The sequence below is a fragment of the Triticum aestivum genome, chromosome 5B (assembly GCF_018294505.1).
Source record: "Triticum aestivum cultivar Chinese Spring chromosome 5B, IWGSC CS RefSeq v2.1, whole genome shotgun sequence".
Taxonomy (NCBI): Eukaryota; Viridiplantae; Streptophyta; class Magnoliopsida; order Poales; family Poaceae; genus Triticum; species Triticum aestivum.
The window spans coordinates 511058328-511078114 of record NC_057807.1 but is presented as its reverse complement, the minus strand read 5'-3'; the positions used below and the strand labels follow the sequence as shown (position 1 = coordinate 511078114).

Below are 19787 nucleotides of genomic sequence, written 5' to 3'. Positions count from 1 at the left end.
GCCACACGAAGTGCCTGGAAACTCCACACACCCTACATACAAGGATCAAACTCAAATGTGTATAAATCGACACTACTCCAAAAGTGAAATTTAAATTTGTTATGCAACACATTGATGGACATATGTTCGACCCCCGCTCGGGCGACTCGGGCGGGTACCCAGCCCTAGCCGCCCCCGCTCCCGAATCCACCTTCCCTCACCCCGCCGCCGCCGGGATGCACCTGGGGACCGACGGCGGTGGCGGGGATCCTTCTCTCTCCCGCGTCTCATGGGTGGTGCGGAGTCCCTTGCGCATTTGTAGGCGTGGCAGATCTGGCGGCGACGATGATGGCGGCGGCGGCGGTGGCTGGCCCTATCGCGGGCGACAGCGACTGCGGCGCGTCGGGCAACCCGGTCACAGGTGGCGGCGGGCGGCGGCTTGGTGGCACCTCTAGTCAGATCTGATATGGCCGGTGCAGCCAGTGGTGGTGGCCATCTCCTTCGTCGGAGGTGGTCGGCCTGAGGCTGGATGGTCACATCTCGGGATCCGTCATCTAGTTCCGGCTGCGAGTCGGGAAGACATGATTGCCGGTGAAAACCGAGCCGATGGCAGGCGATGGTGGTGTTTTGCGCCATTACCTTGATGAAGGCATCGTGGTGCAATTCGTCCCACCTATCTAGATCAAAGAAAACGCTTCTTCTATGGTTGCTATACCCAGAGAGTCATGAAACTCGCATGCAACTTAGAATCAGATTCTTCCACCGAAGGTCCCTATCACGTTCCAGGTCTGGTTAGCTGAGATCTGATAGGGCCCGCATGCCCTTGATTGCAATATCTTATATAACACTAAGCCCTCCTTCAAGCACCGCTGCACGGAGCTATGATGAATGAAAAAAGAAGAACCATTCACCAATTCCAGCGGAAATAGAACGCAAATAATAGGTAATTTCAGAGTAAACTAAGATCTAAAAACATGGCCCAACTGCTGCCGGTCGGGACAGACAGGAAAGGGGGCGGGGATAAGCTTGTGAAGAAGCAAGCTTATTGCCCCACCCCCCAAAAACAAACCGACCCAGCAAGAAAATGTATGCGCTTTAGCAACAAAGCGCTCATCCCTTGCTTGCTGCTTCGCGTTCTTTCTATTCCATCCCAGTCCATTCCGGGGTAGGCGGCTAATAGAATCTAATATGTGCAGTAGTCGTCGTCTGACCAATCGGCTCGGACACCAGACCACTTGTGCCCGCCCATTCTGTCTCTCCCTAAATGGAATGGCTCTCTTAGTTACGATGTGCCCCGACCCGAGTCCCCACGTCCGCTTTTATCCGCCCGCAACCCGGCCAACACAACATTAGGGCCGTCCCCCCCCCCCCCATTCTATGCTGACCCGGGCCGGGGCTCGCTTTTTGGGAAGCCCGTTCCCACCGCGCTCACGGCCCGGCTGGCCTGCCAGCGGTAGTGGGAATTCTCCCATTTCCTGGTCAAAAAAGGGTTGGTTGGATGCGGGATCTACTCCACGAGGAGCGGTACGGACGTAGATGATATCATCACGACCTCTCTTTGCGTACCGCTAGGGATGCTTAACGCCACTTCGCCAACTGGCATTACCTGCGCTTTCATGTCTCTCGGTGTGGTCAGCACTGGGTGTTTCCGAGCAGCGAGGCTTACACCCGTTCGCATTAATTCATCCAAAGTTCCTTACCCTTATGCACGAATTTTGGAATAAGCCATCTTCCTATCAAGGTTAAGGAGTCAACTGAGCATCTCAGCGGCGGGATTGAATACCCGGATCGAATCAGAGTTCACGCCGCCCGGCCTGAACAAATAGAATAGGAGGCGTGGGCCACAGGTCGCACATAAGCCATCGGGTCGCACGATAGAAGAATACCCAACATAAAGATGCACACTCCTCCATGTGAAATAGAAAGATTCATCTTCACTTTTTTGTAGTAGTCGTGACCAACAGCCATCAGCAGTCGGCTCGTTGGTAAGGCGAGAGCTTCAAGCCCACTTTCTGGTGGCACACCCCCCAAACAAACACCACTCGACGAGGGGGGGGGGAGCTACAGGCCCAAAACCTTCGACCCTTCTTTCTATATGGGGGTGCCCGGGGCACCTCATCTTGTCATTTTGTTGCTCATTCCCCTTAGGCCGAAGTGTTTGGCCTTTACTTCAGAGCGCCGGCTCACGCTTCGCTGACCTATCGCGTGGTAAAGAGAAGAGAGTACGAAAGAATTGTAAACAGAGCAGACCGCACAAAGATTCTAAATATGACAAGTCCCCCATGGATTCGATAATAAGGAAATGAAGAACGGGAACGAAACGAAATAAAGCATTACTAGCGGATGAGCTTCTCTCCATTTTGTCTGGTAATAGAATAGGGCGGCTTGCTTTGACCAACACTCCACTTTTTGCTCTGTCCATGGAGCGTATGAATTTCCTTAAATGTAGATAGACCCAAAAAAGGGAATAAAGGGATAGGAATAGGAATTATAGTACCATTGGAAGAAGAGGCACCAGTGGGAACATCTCTACTGACGAACCATTTCAATAGTACGGGTGCTGCCGTGCCACGGGGCACGACCATGGAAGTAATGAAAAAGAAGAAGTTATGTAGTTGGACCATCTGCTCTATCCATTCGATTTGAGCTTCTCCAGAGAAGATGAGACGCTAAAAATGAAAGTGTTCGCAACGCATACCGAAAAAGGGTACCTATGTTGCCGACCATTAATGACTAGTTCGAAGACCAGGAGCAGGGGCACGCACTACAACATGACCCCCACTATAGCAACGCTTTTTTCCGTATCTAGAAGGCCATATATGCGATGTTAGTGTATTTACCAACGGTTCGGGGTGCGTTGCCTTATCCAGTGTTGCTAGTGTGTAATGCAACGCTTATACCGGCGTTGGTAAAAGGTACCGTTGCAAAAATGCAACACATAGAACTGACTTGTGCAACATGTTTTATACGTTGGTGATTAATGTAGTCATCAAAATCCCATTGTTTGTCAACAAAAAAATCGCAACGGTTCAAGTGTTGTACATATATAATGTGAAATATATTATTATTTTATATATATTGCCAGCAACTAAATTAATGCTCCATGTAATTGGCGATAGATGTGTATTTCAAGTGAAGAAAAACTAAGAGAATATTACTCACATATAATGAAGAAATCATATATTTGATAAAATTGTGGGTTACAATATTGGATATTACAAGAGGAACATCATCCCAATCTGATGCATAATCTAAATATTTTCGACACATCGAAAGTTCAACCGAAAGTATCCATCAACATCCCTACAACTTATCTAAAACTTAACTGAGGAACATCACCCATCACCCAAAATGAACATCCCTACAACTTAACGAACAATAAAAGCATCCATCATCATCATCATCATCATCATCATCATCATGGACAGGAGCATCATGATCTTCACACACCCATATAATCATCCATTTATTTTTTGCATCTATAAACAAAAAAATCAAAATGAACTGTTAACACACAGTGCATTAACATATGCAAGTAGTTGTAGAGACAGAATATTAGTCATTGTATATGCTGATATATCTCTGTATGCAAACTCGATCCAGAAATTCATCTACAAAAGCTGACTAATATTTACTTTCTCTAGGAAATCACATTAGTAATTTTTTGAATTCTATATACATTGCACACTTCATAAAAATAACAAATATTACTGCCGATGTAACCATGAATGAATTGCATAATCTTAGCATATGAATATCGGATTTGCGATTTAATCCCTATCGTCGTACAATATAATTGACAATTATATCGTTCTTCAACAATGCAAGGATCAACCTCCCAGCCTTTGCTACATAGCAGGCAGAATTTTCTTCAAACATTGTAAAAAGGCTAGTAAGGTGATTCTACTTTTCATACTAGTCATGAACCCATGCACAGACTAACATTTTGTGTTTCACATTGTTAGCTGGGAATAACTACTATGGTGATCCAAAATAGTTAGCTTCAATATGACATCAATAGTTAGCTTCAACAGAAGCCTTGTACAATGCACACTTATTCTCATGACGGTGGCCTTGGTCTGATGTGGTTAGGAGAAGACACCAAAAAGGATTGGTGCGAAATTTCTTAGATTTACAGACCATACGCAAGAATATTCGTATGTCTTTAGAATTTGCAATATATTAGGCCTAAGTTTTAAAGCATCGATATGACCATAGAAAATAAAAGTATGCTTGATGGCACATATAGTTTCACATCCAGGGACAAAAGCTATGAAGAAACTTACCTTATCAGATCAAATATGAGGCCGAATTGGTAATTCTCAAGTTCATCCTCTCCTCTGCTTGCATGCCACATACCTAACTGGTACACGTGCTAATTAGCTCAAGTAAACACTTAATTTCTTTTAAACTGAAAACAAACCATGATAATTTGCGTGCTGCAAATACAATATAACATATGTTTTTTGTGATGCATAGTGACATAAATAATGATGAGTAAATATTTTGTGGGCAACGAACAAAAGTGAGAGTTGAAACTCTGGACCCAAAAAAGCATGGTTGCAAATCGATAGTGTGTGTACTGTTCTAGCTTTCTAGGAACATCTTATTGGGCAAAACCAACAAATTTATATTGAAATTGCTAAAAGAGTAACTAATTTATCGTGGAATGGCTACATGAGTACCTTAATTTTAGAGGGACAACTTGTAGGCGCTTTGTTTCCTTGGAGTGTATTTCATGAGTACATAGTACTGAAAAGTAGTAGTACATCACAGGTTAATCCTTTTATATAGTTTGTTCTTTCCCTTCCCGTATGGAATTTGCAAAACAAAACCGTTTGGTCTTTCCATCGTTCATACATACAATAGGCAGAATAGAACACGTTCCTGACTTTTAATGCGGAATAGTACCCCAAAAAATGCGTCTATAGGAGCACCGTATCCTGAACTCATGATACCCACAAATACTAATATCCTTTTTTAGTTGAAAAGGCAAACTTCTAATATTAAAATATTTCTCATGTAAGAGGATACATCGAGATACCATGTTACCACGAAGAGAGTCAAAAGATAATACAATTACGCTTTATCTGGTCTGAAAGTGCATATGAATATAGAATATAATTTGTATTGGCCACCATACTGAGATAACAATACATCAACTCCCAATTGTAACAGAAGCACCTATATTATTTTTGGAAAGTAAGGGAAAGCATCTAAATTACCGCCAAATAATGGTTGAAATATTCATCATTTGGTACTAAAAACACCTTGCTGATGATATAGTCTGGCATAATAATCATATTTGACTAACATAACTCAAAGATCAACTTTTATTTTAGAAAAGGAAAAGAAGCACCAATCTGCAAAATATAAATAAATAAATAATATTAATAAGCAAATTAAATAATTCTGCTCAGTTTCAAAGCCAACATGGCAATACAGAAGAAACCATATACATACTCTGGTTGCAGCAAGTGCACTGCAAGCCATGCAGACTAAGTTAATACGTACAATAGTATAAGTCTTGTATATAGTGCATGATAGTCAACTTGATTTACAATCTCTTATATGTTTGTAGTTAATATATGTTATGTTAAATTAATTGCTGCACTTTGTTGCTGTTCAAGCATATCAATTTGCATAGTATAGAGAGGCCCGATCATTACCTTGCATGTAATATTAATAAGTGGACGAGTAAATATTGAGATTGGGTGCTACTTTGCGAGCTTAATCGTGCGTTAATGAACAGTTGAAGAGCCTGATCTTCTTTCTTTTACAAAGAAAAAATAGATGTAGTCATACCTAGAATGAAATCTGTGGCAGCACCGCAGCAGTATCCATCCAGTCCTATTAGTAAGCGTGCTCAGGTCCTGCCCTGCTTTCCTCTCTGACTCGTCATGTCAATTCGGACGCCGTTTACATGCATAGTACTGTGGAGGTAGATGGTCAATTTAGCAAAGTAGATTTGTGAGGCAGGTATTTTGGGCGTGGCCCGCTGGTTACATCGGCAGCAGCTGCGAATTGGATGACGGCAAGGACGGATCGCGCGCTAAGAACATGCGCCGTTGGTACATGAGATTGGCTTGGGTTTGAGGGAAAACTTGGTGGGCAGTACATGGCCGTACCTTAGATTCGCCGTTGGTCGCAGGAGTGCCATGACGAGGGGCGGCGCGCCGGTATGCAGGGCAGCAGGGGAGTGGTGACGAGCGACGGCGCGGCGGGACGGAGGATCGCAGGGTTGTGGCGAGGTGCGGAGCGCCAGGACGGAGGATCGCAGGGTTGTGGCGAGGTGCGGCGCGCCAGGACGGAGGATCGCAGGGGAGTGGTGAGGGGCGGCGCGTCAGGATGCAGGTAGGTCGCAGCCGTGCAAAGGAGTTGCTCGCGGGGGAGCGGTGACGAGGGGCGGCGGCCGGCGTGGGAGGCTCGAGAGGAATAGGTGACCCTGGGGACAAGGAATGACCTAATCGTGAAAGCCAACTTGGGCTGGTCTAGGTTAGTGCATTTGGGCTTTACTTAGTTGTGGCCGGTTGCAATCTAGTACGTGGGTCACGAGCTACAAGTCTACAACGCATATCCTACAATGGTTATTATATGTGTATCTATTGTGAATTTTACAACATATAATCAAAATGTTGTACGATATGTGTTGCTTTATAGGGGGTATCCTTGTAGTGACGTGGCAAGAAAGATTTGTTACTTTCCCTATGGTTTTCGAACGTTTTCAATAAAACCTTCTCGTAGAAGTATTTTCACAAAGTTTTCGGTAATATTAGTAGATGCTATTCGAACCCTTCCTTTTATTAAGATTCGAATTCTTATTATTATTATTATCTAATGACTGTCAACCCACTCGTGCTGCTCCGGGTGGTCTTCCAGATCGGACGATTGCGGTACTGCGGTGTCGTTTCTCTCTTGGGAGCATCGTTTGTGGAGCAGCACTAGAAGACAGAGGCAGCAGGTGGAGCGGCTTCGTCTTGCACGGAGCTTCGGGGGAGATGTCAAATCATGGCTGGCCGACAGGTGCTACGCACGACAGATCTTCCAGAATCTCCGCGTCTGGATGGACGAGCGCGGGGTGGTGGCGCCGTTGGGCACCATGGTGGCATCGACGGATGGACGTACTGGCAAGGATGATGCGGATCTCTCTCCTGAAGATGGGTAAGCGGTCCGTAGATGACGGCGGTGTCTAAAACGTGTGCATGTGGTGTACGCTTTAGGTCTACTGCACCGGTTGTTCGTTCCGATACGTTATGTGGATGGATCGGCAACCATTGAAAAGTTGGTCGATGAAATGCTAGCAGCTGCTGTGATTAGGCCGGTTTAGATATGGGGAGTGAGCGCACTCCACATTATCGAGTTTTGTAGATGTGAGTAGTGGCTTCGGGTGGGTTGATGTATATTCTTGTTAGACCTTGGTGGAATAATAAATAAAAATGACCGCATGCATCGATTGATGCAGAGATAGGGATTTTAACCTCCTTTTCAGAAGAAAAAAACACATTGATGGACATATGAATATATACTGGACGTACTGCAGGAGGTCTCGCAGTAGCTGCATGACCAGGTGCAGGACTTGGGGCAGTGGTCCGAGCATTGCGTGACGCAGGTCTGGCCCCACTCGTCTTCGCAGGTGAAGATGCGGTTGGGCTTGTTGTAGTCGACGCTGAAGGGCTGGCCGTTGGCGTAGGAGGGGACCTCGGACCTGGGACTGCGGAGGGGGGGTGTGGCGGGAAGGAGGAGGGGTGTAGGGAGGACGCTGTCCCGTGACGCCTAGCGCAAGTGCCGCCACCAGGAAGCAGCACCAGCCTACCAGTGCCCGAGCCATTGTTGCCACGACGAGGGCGGTCGATCTGAATGAATGTTGCAGTGTGTGTATGTGTGTGGTGTTGTTGTGTGGCAGCTATAGTGCTAGCGAGGGATAGCTTATAGGAGATGGATGGCTGTGACTTTAACGGAACGGAAAGGTTATTTGGAGGGCAAGTGACTTGTTTGGGAAGTGCCGTAGGGCAGGAAAAAGCACTAGCAACTTGCTGGATGGAATTGACTAAGTCAGGGTCTACCATCTATTCCCTCCGTTCCTAAATATTTATCTTTTTAGAGATTTCAACAAGTGACTACATACGGAGCAAAATGAGTGAATGTACACTCTAAAATATGTCTATATACATCCATATGTGATAGTACATTTAAAATCTCTAAAAAAACAAATATTTAGGAACGGAGGGAGTAGTTGACATACATATATTTTTTGTATGCATAGCCGTGGGCCAGCTAGATGTATGCATAGCCGTGATATTTGCATGCGCGTGCATTTTATAATGTAAAAATAGCTGCCGACAGGTATTTTTGCTGCTTCTTCACATGATCTAGGCAAATTATTTGTGGCACACTCACTTGATCCACCGGATGGGATGAGCATCTGTTTCTCTGTAGTTTTCGAGGGAAGAGTTGATTTGTTCAAGATGCCAAAATGTCGGTTCACGCTGGAGGACTGAAACCATTCCATTATATATCACCATTCTCATGGATTCTCAGGTATATACTCCCTCCGTCCCAAAATAAATGTCTCAACCTTGATGCAATTTTGTATTAAAGTTAACATAAAGTTGATACACTTATTTTGGGATGAAAGGAGTATATGAAGATCGTCAAGTTATTCTCTGCACATGATTAACGTGTGAAAATACGTATGGTATTTAGAGAGTTAAAAAGACGATGCCTACGCGGTTGGCAATATTGTGACTTTGCAAGGTGAAATCAATCAAATTTTAAAAGCCAAAAGGGGAATTGGTGGAGCTATCTGCGGTGCTGATTAATGAAGATGACATGTCGTCAAGTAGAAGGTGAGAAATCAGGATGAGTAAAATGCATTCGTGGTCATCGAACTTGTGTCGAAAGCTCACTTTGATCATTGTATTTAAGAATACGATCAATACGGTCACTATATACGACTTGGGATGATTATACGGTCACTGCCTCACTGTATAGCTCCGTATTTTGCTCTGTTGGCTGGTCAAACATCACAACACCCTCTCTCTATCCTATGAGGGTCCCACTTGTCAGTTGACCTCTGGATCGATCTGTGGACAGCACACAGCAACAATTTTTCTTAGGCTGGTACCGCCGCATGTGTGCATGCATGCGTGCTATCGAGCGCTTGCTGGACGGGGCTGCATGCTACGATCCCTGCTCCCGACTTTCTTCACGGCCGCTCAGTTCCCTTCAGTGTTCCTTTTCCATAACAAAAAAGGACAACAATCCTTATACTCAAGACTCAAGACTCAGCCACCGGCTCAAAAAAAAAAGACTCAGCCACGGGGCCATTGTTATACCTCTAGTATGTACGTCTGTTACATAAATATATATACATAGTACTACTAGTATACATGTACGTGCAAATGCACGCATTGGCTTCCCTCGCGTGATTGGTGCATTGCGCAACATCCAACTCAAAACTCCGTCCCAAATCCTTCTGCCATGACGCGATTAGTGTGTGCGCTACCGATGCTTATGGATCGATTGCCAAGGCGGCTGAGACAGCCAGCTACATGCGCGAATGGACGACATCAGCAACAAGCATGTGGATTTTTCCAGCATTGACATATGTGGATGGTTCTAGAGAACAACAGTAGCTTGGCTGGTACTAATTATCTATGGATGGTTCCGGAGAACAACAGTAGCTACGCTGGTACTGTAGGTAGAACTGTAGCAGCGAATCCGAGCATTTCCAACCATTGGATGGACCCTATCAATGGTTCAGGTTGCTTCCTGGTCATGAGATTCAAAATTTCAAAACTGATACACTATATAATAGTATAGATATAGATATCGGGCGCTCGCTGTCTTCACCGACGGGCGCATCATCCGAGGATTAGCAGCTCCGCTCACGCCATCGCCACCTGCACTTAGATGAGCCCGGCCACCATTGCCGCTGTTGTCGCAGCCGCGCAGGTACTTACCTCAACGGCGATATAGCCGAGTGCTTTTCATCTATACACGCGTATGAGGTTAGCTCGAGTAATTTCTGAGCTAAATCGGTTCCGTTGAGACGTAGACGGCGAGAGTTACACGTACAAAGGAAGAAGCCTAGCTAGCTGCCCGATCCATTTTCCTAGGCTAGGTAGCACAGGCACGTATATGTAACAACATGCCGCCGGCTGATCGATCTGATCGCTCGAAGCACACGCACCCGAGACAATACGAGGACACGCGAGTCACGCCGAGTTGATGGGCACAGGACCGTATCAGTTGATGGCCACACGCGAGTCAGCCGGACATGGACTCTCCAACGTCTGGGGCACAAGCAGCTCAGCCCGTTGTCCTCGCTTGAACGCTGACATGTTCCCATTCATCGGCATGCACGTACGTACAGCCGCACAGGTCTTAGCTCCACAACGTGGACACCATGATGAGCACGGCAAGGGTTCAAAAGTGTTGCGTGCATGCGTGTAACTGTGTAAGTGTGTTTTGTGCGTGTTAATTAAATATTCATAATGCTCCATAGATTTAACACAAACTTCTGTGGGCATAGTGGTTAGAGTACGTGGGCTTCAGCAGAGATCCCTGGTTTGATTCTCATGCGACGTGGTGTTTTTTTCTTTAAAAACAATGACAGGTGGGTCCCACATAGGTAGAGAGAGAGAGAGTGATGTGATGTTTGACCAGTCAACAGGGCAAAATACGGAGCTATACGATGAGGCAGTGACCGTATAATCACCTCAAGTCGTATATAGTGATCGTATTGACCGTATTCTTAAGTACAATAACCAAAGTGACCTTCGACACAAGTTCGATGACCGCGGATGCATTTTACTCAATCAGGATATAATGAAGCCGCTCGAGAAAGATAAAGAAAGATAAGAGAGGTGCACGAATCTTGGAACGATATTCATTTACTAAATAAACACGTGTGAATAAATTTCAAGCAATTGCAAAGAGGAAAAACAAACCTACGGTGGCCTCTTGCCGCCCAACCTTGTTGCCGCCTTTACTCATGGTTGGCGACCCACGTTCAACGCCGATTCTAGGAAAGCAAACCCGATTGTGCAACCAGATCTGGGGTTTAATTCCCTGCAACAAAAAGATATGGGGTTTAATTCACTCCCAACATTTTGGAAAATGTGATGAAATAATTACTTTACAAGTATATGCTTGCAGGAAAACGGAAAGTGCATACAAAGGCCGAGCTCCATAGAGCTCTTTATTTATTTTTCAGAAAAAAAATACTATTTTCACACAGTGAAAAAATCTGGAGAATAGTATATACATAGATGTATATTTGTAGTATACAAGTATAAATTTCATGAACATGTATTTTCATATGTAACGTACACAAAAAGATAAATACATAGATTAAAATGGGTTTTTTCTTTGTTGTCTTTGGGCCAGATATTTTTTGTGTAGCATGCAAATAATCGAATTACTTGGTGAAACTTTGTACATACTTGAAGAAGATGCATGTATTTATATAAAAAATGACATTTTTTTGAAACTTTTATAATATTTTGAAATTTTTTTCAAAACGGGCTCCATGGAGCCCGGCCTCTGCAACGCCCCACCCTGCAAAAAATGTCTATTATACATATTAGTTTCACAAAGCAGGTGAGGGTAGGGTATTTTGGAGGCCCGCGCGGCAGGGAGGCCTTTTTTTTAAATGAACTTTTGGTTTAAAAAAGATCTGAAAAACCAATATATGTATGTGTGTAAAATTTCACGATGAAATACCTTGAATTGCAAGCTGGAAAAAATCATGGACTTTCAGAATGAACAATGCATGTGTTGAGAAGCCACATGTTTTTTATGTAGCTCCCATTTCAATGTATTCTGTGATGCAAATTTGCACACATGTACATTATGTGTGTCGGTATATGTGTATTCATTTTTTGAAACGTGAAAGTACAAATTTTGAGTTTTAATAAAATTCGCCTCCATGAAGCTCGGCCACCATTTAGCATTTTCGGCGAGGGTCGTCCAGTTGACGTTATCTACATATGCAGTACAGTATGCAATTATCCGTGGAAGAGGATGTTTGGTTTATGGGTGTATATAAACCCTATATGAGAAAAAATAGTAAAACATTCTTAAAATATTTTTAAAATAAACTTGACCTTTTATTATACTCTTAAAAATTTCCACCAAGAAAAAAACGTTGACTTCAGAAAGAAAAAAATTAGGCCAAAAAAGTGTGAATAGTGACTTGTATACAGCAATAAATTTGTTATTTTAACTGAAGTCAACAGTGTTTTTTTATTCGCAAAAATTTACATACTAGTGCAAAAGAAAGTCAAACTTATTCCAAAAAGACATTTGAATTTTTGAATTATTATTATTAATTTTTCACATATAGGGTGTATATACACCTAGGAATCAAAGAGCATTTCTCATTATCCATGTACTATCAAGAAGGTAGCCAACTGTAAAGAAGCCGACATCATGTTGTTGCTTCCCCGGGTCGGTGACTACCAGCTGCCGACTAGAGCACGTAGCGATGACTTGGGCGAGAGAGAACGGAAGCATGGCCCCTTCTTTCTCTTCTCATAGACACAACGGGCCTCTGTTTTCCACTATTCAGGCCCGTTCGCGTATTGGCATGTTCACGATCGTGGTGGATCTTGAGCGCGCATATGTCTTCGCTCCAGATCCGATCGCGATGGCAGAAAGCGCAGGCTCTCAGAGGAAATACGGGAAGGAGACCGCGGAGGAACTACTGGCACGGCTGACTCTGCAGGAGGAGGAGGAGGACGATTTCATCTGCGAAGAGGAACTACCGCGCATGGTGGAGCTGGCAAAGTGGCTAGCCATTGCGCGTGTACACACGCCAAAGTCGTTCAGCCCTAACGCGCTGTATGGAGACATGCATGCAGCCTGGAACCCCGCTAAAAAAGTTGAGTGGAGGAAGATCAAGAGTAACTTGTTCACGGCGCAATTCGGGTGTCTGGGTGATTGGAGGAAGGTGATGCATGAGGGCCCGTGGCTGTTCAGGGACCAGGCTGTGATGATGGAAGAGTATGATGGATTCAAGAACCCTGATTCCTTTAAACTTGACAAACTCTCTGCGTGGGCGCAGATTCACCGCCTACCAGATAAGTTTTTGATTGAACCAGCGGTGAGAGGTTTGGCGTCCAGGATCGGTGAGGTGGAGGAGGTGCAACTGAAATTGCCTGCAGGTTTCTTTGGAGAATTTGTGAGAGTAAAGGTAAAGATAGACATCAATAGCAAGATAAAGCGCTTTGTTACTGGTAAGAAGGGAGAAGAGAGGGTGAAGTATCAGGTGAAATATGAGAAGTTACCCACCTTTTTTTTCAATTGCGGTGAGTTTGGGCACTGGCATGAAGAATGCGGAGATGGAGTACATGATGAATCCACGTTTGAATGGGGTGAGTTTGTTCTTGCTGATAACGTGAGGTTCAAGCAGGCAGGAAGGGGAAGTTTTGCATCTCAAAGAGGAAGAGGAGGACCTTGGGCAGGTGGAAGAGGAAGAGGAAGAGATCAGTACAATCCAAGCCAGAGTTGGCGTTTCAATGCACGTCCACAACAGAACCAAGCTACTGATGAGCAATCAGGGGCTGCTACTGAGCACCCGTTAGCAGGGCAGTTGACAATGCATGGATTGGTGAGTCCGGAATCTAGAAACACTCAGACGCCAAACAAACGTACATCGGTGGATAATATACCGAGCTCGTCCGGAACTGTGTACACTGAAGAAAATCAAGATAAAGCAATGGTTCTGGTGCCTAGAGAGCCCCAAGTCCCTCCCCTTCCGCTGGTGTATGTGTCACCGAGGAAGGAACGGAAGAGGCCGAAGAAGATAGGCATGGGAGAAATGCCAGAGATGGGTGAGGGGACAAGTGAGTTTGAGGAAGAGATGGGAAAGAAAACAACCAACAATGAAGCATCATCGGCGGGCTCCAGCGAGGAGCACCGCTGGGCGCAATGAGTGTTTTAAGCTGGAACTGTCGTGGCGCGGGCAACGCTGCGACAGTTAGAGAGCTTCGCGAAATCGCGAAGGAGTTTGCCTCTACCCTTTTATGTATCGTTGAAACACAAATTGAAAGGACAAGGGTAGAAAGTCTAGCAGGAACCATCGGCTATGATAATGGCTATGCTGTAACTAGTCAAGGTAGGAGCGGTGGTTTAGGAATATTCTGGAATAATCCAATAAAGATCGAAATTCTGGGTTACTCGGTGTATCATATTGATTGTTCGGTGGAGGAACCAAACACTGATCCATGGAGAATGTCCTTGTTTTATGGTGAAGCACAAACACACCTAAGATACCAAACGTGGGATGTTATGAAAGTAATTGGGTCTTTGAGCAACCTCCCGTGGATTTGCATAGGGGATTTCAATGAGGTGCTACGTCCAGATGAACAAGAAGGTGTTGGGGAGAGGAGCAATGCACAGATTCAGGGTTTTCGGGATGCGGTGGATGTATGCATGTTGATGGACATTGGCTATCAAGGCCATTTCTGGACTTATGAAAAGAAGGTGGCCGGAGGGAGTTATACCCGGGTAAGACTGGATAGGGCAATAGCCACTGCTGAATGGAGCGAGAGGTACCCGGATGCCCATCTTAGGCATCTGACGGCGGCAACTTCTGATCACTGTCCTATTTTGCTGAATTTCAATGGAACCCGTCCTCCAGATCAGAAGAAAATTTTAAGTACGAAGTAATGTGGGAGACCCATGAAACATGGTCAGAGACCATATCGTCAAGTTGGGCTGGGGGAGGTCCGATAAAAAGCATGGATGAGTTGCGGACAAAGCTAAAGCGAATATCGAATGAGCTCGGGGCATGGAACAGGAATACTTTCGGCTCTGTGAGGAAAGAAATAAAGAGTTTGAAATATGAATTGGACCGTTTACGTAGTGATCCAGCCAGGTCTGCACCATCCCATGTTGAACTGAAAATCAATGAGAAACTCATTGAGCTTTATCATAGGGAAGAGTTGATGTGGAGGCAACGCTCAAGGCTAGAGTGGCTCTTGGCCGGAGATAGAAATACCCGGTTTTTCCATCTGCGAGCAAGCCGGCGACGGAAGAGGAATATGATCAAGGCACTTGCTGATTCTTTGGGAGTGTTGATAGAGGAACCAGGTGCCTTAAGATCTCTTGTAACGGATTTTTACAAGAGTTTATATACGTCAGAAGGAGTATCAGGGATGGAAGAAGTATTATCAAATGTTCCAACTAAAGTAACTGAGGAGATGAATGCCATGTTACTTGCACCATACACAAAGGATGAGGTAAAAACTTCTCTCTTCCAGATGTTTCCAACAAAGGCACCGGGACCGGACGGTTTTCCGGCACATTTCTATCAAAGGCATTGGGACATCTGTGGGGACGAGGTGACGAATGCGGTGTTGAGAATTGTAAAAGGGGAGGAAGGAGCCGAATGTGTCAACGATACGGTTTTGGTACTCATCCCAAAGGTTTTGAATCCAACCCAACTCTCTCAATTTCATCCAATTAGCTTATGTAACGTAATCTATAAAATTGCATCCAAAGTGGTTGCCAACAGGCTAAAGAGAATCCTTCCTGACATCATATCTGAAGAACAGTCAGCGTTTGTTCCGGGAAGGTTAATCACAGATAATATTATTTGTGCTTATGAGTGTTTGCACTTCATGAAGAGAAGCAAAGCCAAATCAAACAGCTACTGCGCCCTAAAGCTTGACATGATGAAAGCTTATGACCGTTTGGAGTGGCCTTATCTCAAGGCTATGATGGAGAAGTTGGGTTTTGCACAAGCATGGATACAGGTAGTAATGAACATGGTGCAGTCAGTTAAGTTCTCAGTTCTTTTTAATGGTGAGAAATTAGAACAATTCGTACCCACTTGAGGTATCCGACAGGGAGATCCTATCTCTCCTTACCTTTTCTTGATTGCGGCAGAGGGCCTTTCGTGCCTACTAAAATCAAGTTCTGAGTCGACTAGTCTGGAAGGGATCAAGGTGGCACCAACAGCTCCGGTTGTGAACCATCTCCTTTTCGCGGACGACAGCCTGCTGCTTTTTAAGTCAAGTGTTGAGGGAGCTGTGACGATGTCAAACCTGTTGGAGATTTATTGCAAAGCTTCGGGGCAACGGATAAATAATGAAAAGTCATCCATTTTTTCAGCAAGGGTTGTCCTCAGGTGATGAGGGATAACATAAAACAAACTTTGAACGTGCACAATGAGTCTTTGAGTGATAGGTACCTTGGGATGCCTACTGATGTGGGTCAATCAAAAATGGGCACGTTCAAATACTTGAGAGACAGAGTATGTGAGAAAGTCAGAGGGTGGATGGAGAAACTGTTGTCTGCAGCAGGCAAGGAGGTACTTATCAAGTCTGTGGCCCAAGCCATCCTAGTTTACTCTATGGCCTGTTTCAGGTTACCCCGAGGTTTGTGTGAAAATATTACCTCAATAATCAGGCAATTTTGGTGGGGAAGCAAGCAAGGAAGGAGGAAGCCAGCATGGGTAGCATGGGATGTGATGACTAAACCAAAATACATGGGAGGTATGGGTTTCAGAGACATAGAAATTTTCAATCTTGCTTTGTTGCCCGTCAAGCTTGGAGGATTCTGGATGATCCGAACTCTTTAAGTGCAAGAATATTAAAGCTGCATACTTCCCAACTTGTTGTTTCCTGGTAGCACAATTGGGGAATCGCCCCTCGCAAATTTGGTGAGTTGTGATTGATGGAAGGGACGTATTAAGGCAAGGACTAATCCGGCGAGTCGGAGATGGAAGTACTACAATGATTTGGGAGACAAACTGGATACCTAGGGCTGGTCCGTTGCGCACCATAACATCCATATCAGATAACCCTCCGGTGATTGTCTCTGAACTGATAGATGCAACGACAGCAACATGGAGAGAAGAGCTGATAAGAGCAAATTTCATACCATTTGATGCTGATGCTATTATGTCCATCCCTTTGTGCACCAGGGTCATTGATGATTTTTGGGCCTGGGAGGCCGAGAGAAGCGGGAGATTCAGAGTAAGATCATGCTACTGGATGGTCATGAACAAAAAATTCCATAGAGAGAATTGGATAGAGGAAACGCAGGAGCATCAGATTTGAGCGCAAGTGGCAAATCATGGAAGGATCTTTGGCACATTAAAGTCCCAGCAAAACTGAGGGTGTTTTTATGGAGACTTGCGCAACATTCCATGCCATCTATGGATGTCCTGCATCATCGCAACATGGCGACCACGCACCTCTGCGCGTTGTGCGGCTGTGTCGACTCGTGGAGGCATGCTCTTTTTGATTGCACCATGTCACGATGTATCTGGTCTCTGTCAGAGGTTTCGTTGGTTGAACGAGTCAGCATGAACACTGATACGAATGCCCGGAATTGGCTCTTTGCAATGCATGATCACCTGCCACAGAGGGAGTTTGTGCGTTTGGTTGTGACTCTCTGGTCGGTATGGAAGGCGAGACGTAAGGAAGGTATTTTTCAAAGTCCAGACGCAACACATCAGTTTATTACAGCCTACCTGAGGGATCTTGAAACACTTGAGGAGACAGGAAGTAAGCCTCCAGAGAGGCGACAATGCGGACCGAACCAATGGCTAATATCCCTTCGAACATTGCGTCAGGAGGTTTGAGGTTCAATGTAGATGCTGCAGTACCCCAGAGCCGGAGTCGCGGCATAGCAGTAGCCATATGTCGTGACCAGGAGGAGATTTTTCAGGGTGCATCAGCATTAGTGGTGAAAGGAGTTTTTGATCCTCCGACTGTTGAGGCTCTTGCTATTCGAGAAGCGCTGGCACTTGCTGCAGATCTCAACATACAGAGTGCACATGTAGCTTCGGATTGCAGGACGGTGGTAGATGATATTAAGCAAAGGAACCCGGCAAGCTATGGGGCGATCCTACATGAAATAATAGATCAGAGCTCCTCTATTAGTAGATGTAGCTTTGTGCATGAGTTTAAGAGCTCAAATTTCAAGGCTCACAATCTAGCGAAGCATTGTTCAAAATTAGGGGTGGGCCGCCATGTTTGGTTAGGGCACCCCGGTGATCTCTCTTTTGTACCTATGAACATCGTTTTGGTCTAAATAAAGCTTCGCGGGATTGTCTCAAAAATAATAATATATACCACTATATAGTGTGCCAATAGTTTCAAATACTGGTCGTTGGATATGCCCATCCAACGGTCAAGAGAAGGCAAATTCGAGCATTATCATTCGTTGGATATAGTTTTCAACTCATAGGATTCTACCGCGTGGCCTTCTAATTGAACCCCCCAACTCAACCATCTCATGTGTTCTAGAGGCATCTATTCACATGCTTATCTGATACTTTGATAAAAAGAAATAATCTGAATTCTATAGAGGTAAGAACCAAGTTGAATCTTGTCCGATACGACTCTAGGAAAGATAATACATATTCAAATGTATTTTTCCATGCTTTTTATATATATTTGAATGGCGTGCAAAGCACGTACAATTTACTAGTAGCCTATAGTGAGATGCAGGGCAGCCTCGCCCGAAGCGAGTGCTATATTGGACCAGCCCAGCGCACGGGAGGCAAGCCACAACCTCATTTTTCTGGGGGGAGGGGGGTCAAGTTTTATGCTTTTGATTTTTTTATACTTTGAAATATTCTAAATATATTACAAAAATCACATTCATTAAAACAACACTCATCATATCGTTGTGCCATAATTTTATGATGGGTCCGTCTATGTCACATCTAGATGTGAGATAATATCTCACATCTAAGTTTTTTTGTCCTATTTGTTTGCCCTGTTTGTTTGATTTTAATTTGTTAAAGCCCAACACTAAGAATTACTTCGTCGTGCGTCCCCCTTGGTCACCAGCCTATACGCAAATCTGGTCACTAGCTCCCCTCGTAAAAAAAATTCTGGTTGATAGCTACCCGTACAAGGAACCTGAAAACAAAATGATCGCTAGTGCTAAATCGACTTGTTAGCTTTTGCCTCTGATCATTATACATTTACAAGGACATCACCCATAGCTAGCTTCTAGGCAACCAATGATTTATTTTATTTTTTGCCTTTTGGTTTTTGTGTTTTTCACTATTATATTTTATAATTAATTTTCAGTATTTCAAAAACATGTTCATGAATTTACATACGTTTTTTCAAATTATAAAAAATGTTAACGAATACCAAAAATGTTCTAATATATGGTGAACAATGCTTTAATATATGGTGATCATTTTCTGATTACACACTAATTTTTTTTTCCAATTCACACTGAACATTGTTTATGATATACATGAACTTTTTAATATACGATGAACTAAAAGTGAACTTTTTTATATACATTGAACTAAAAGCGAACAGGAAAAAACAAAATAGAGAAAATAGATAAATAACAAGACAAAAAAAATACACATTTTGAGTTGCTTTAAAAAATTGATCAACATGAACAATTTTAGAAAAATGAACTAATTTACCAATTTTGAAACATGTATTGAAACTTGTGAAATTATGAACAAACAAAAAATTATCAGAATATGAAAAACAATGAGATCAACTTTTGAAAAATAGAAAAATAAAAAGGAGATGAAAAAAATGAAGAAACATGATAAATAAAAAGCAGAAAGAACATGAAGAAAATGAAACAAAACCAAAAAAGGTATCCTAACTACTTGGGTCGGCTCATCTGTAGTTTGTTCGCTGACTAGGGTGGACTTGAAATTAGGAAAAAAATATTGGACCCCCAATGGCAAGTCGAGGATGGACTCTCAATTGGGAACAAAAAAGGTCGGGCCGCAGTTGCGAGTCGAGTTTGGACTTGCGACTGGGGACAAAAATGGTTGGACCCAAATTGCGAGTCAAGGGTGG

General features: G+C 44.0%; 1 long non-coding RNA gene across 1 annotated transcript; it reads right to left on the bottom strand.

Moving 5' to 3' along the window:
* Window positions 1-3216: 3216 nt before the first annotated feature.
* Window positions 3217-6517, bottom strand: LOC123116658 (uncharacterized). The gene is made up of 3 exons (XR_006457140.1): window positions 6108-6517; window positions 4266-5912; window positions 3217-3458 (listed from the first exon to the last, which is right to left on the bottom strand). It is a non-coding gene; the product is annotated as an uncharacterized lncRNA (long non-coding RNA).
* Window positions 6518-19787: the final 13270 nt, after the last annotated feature.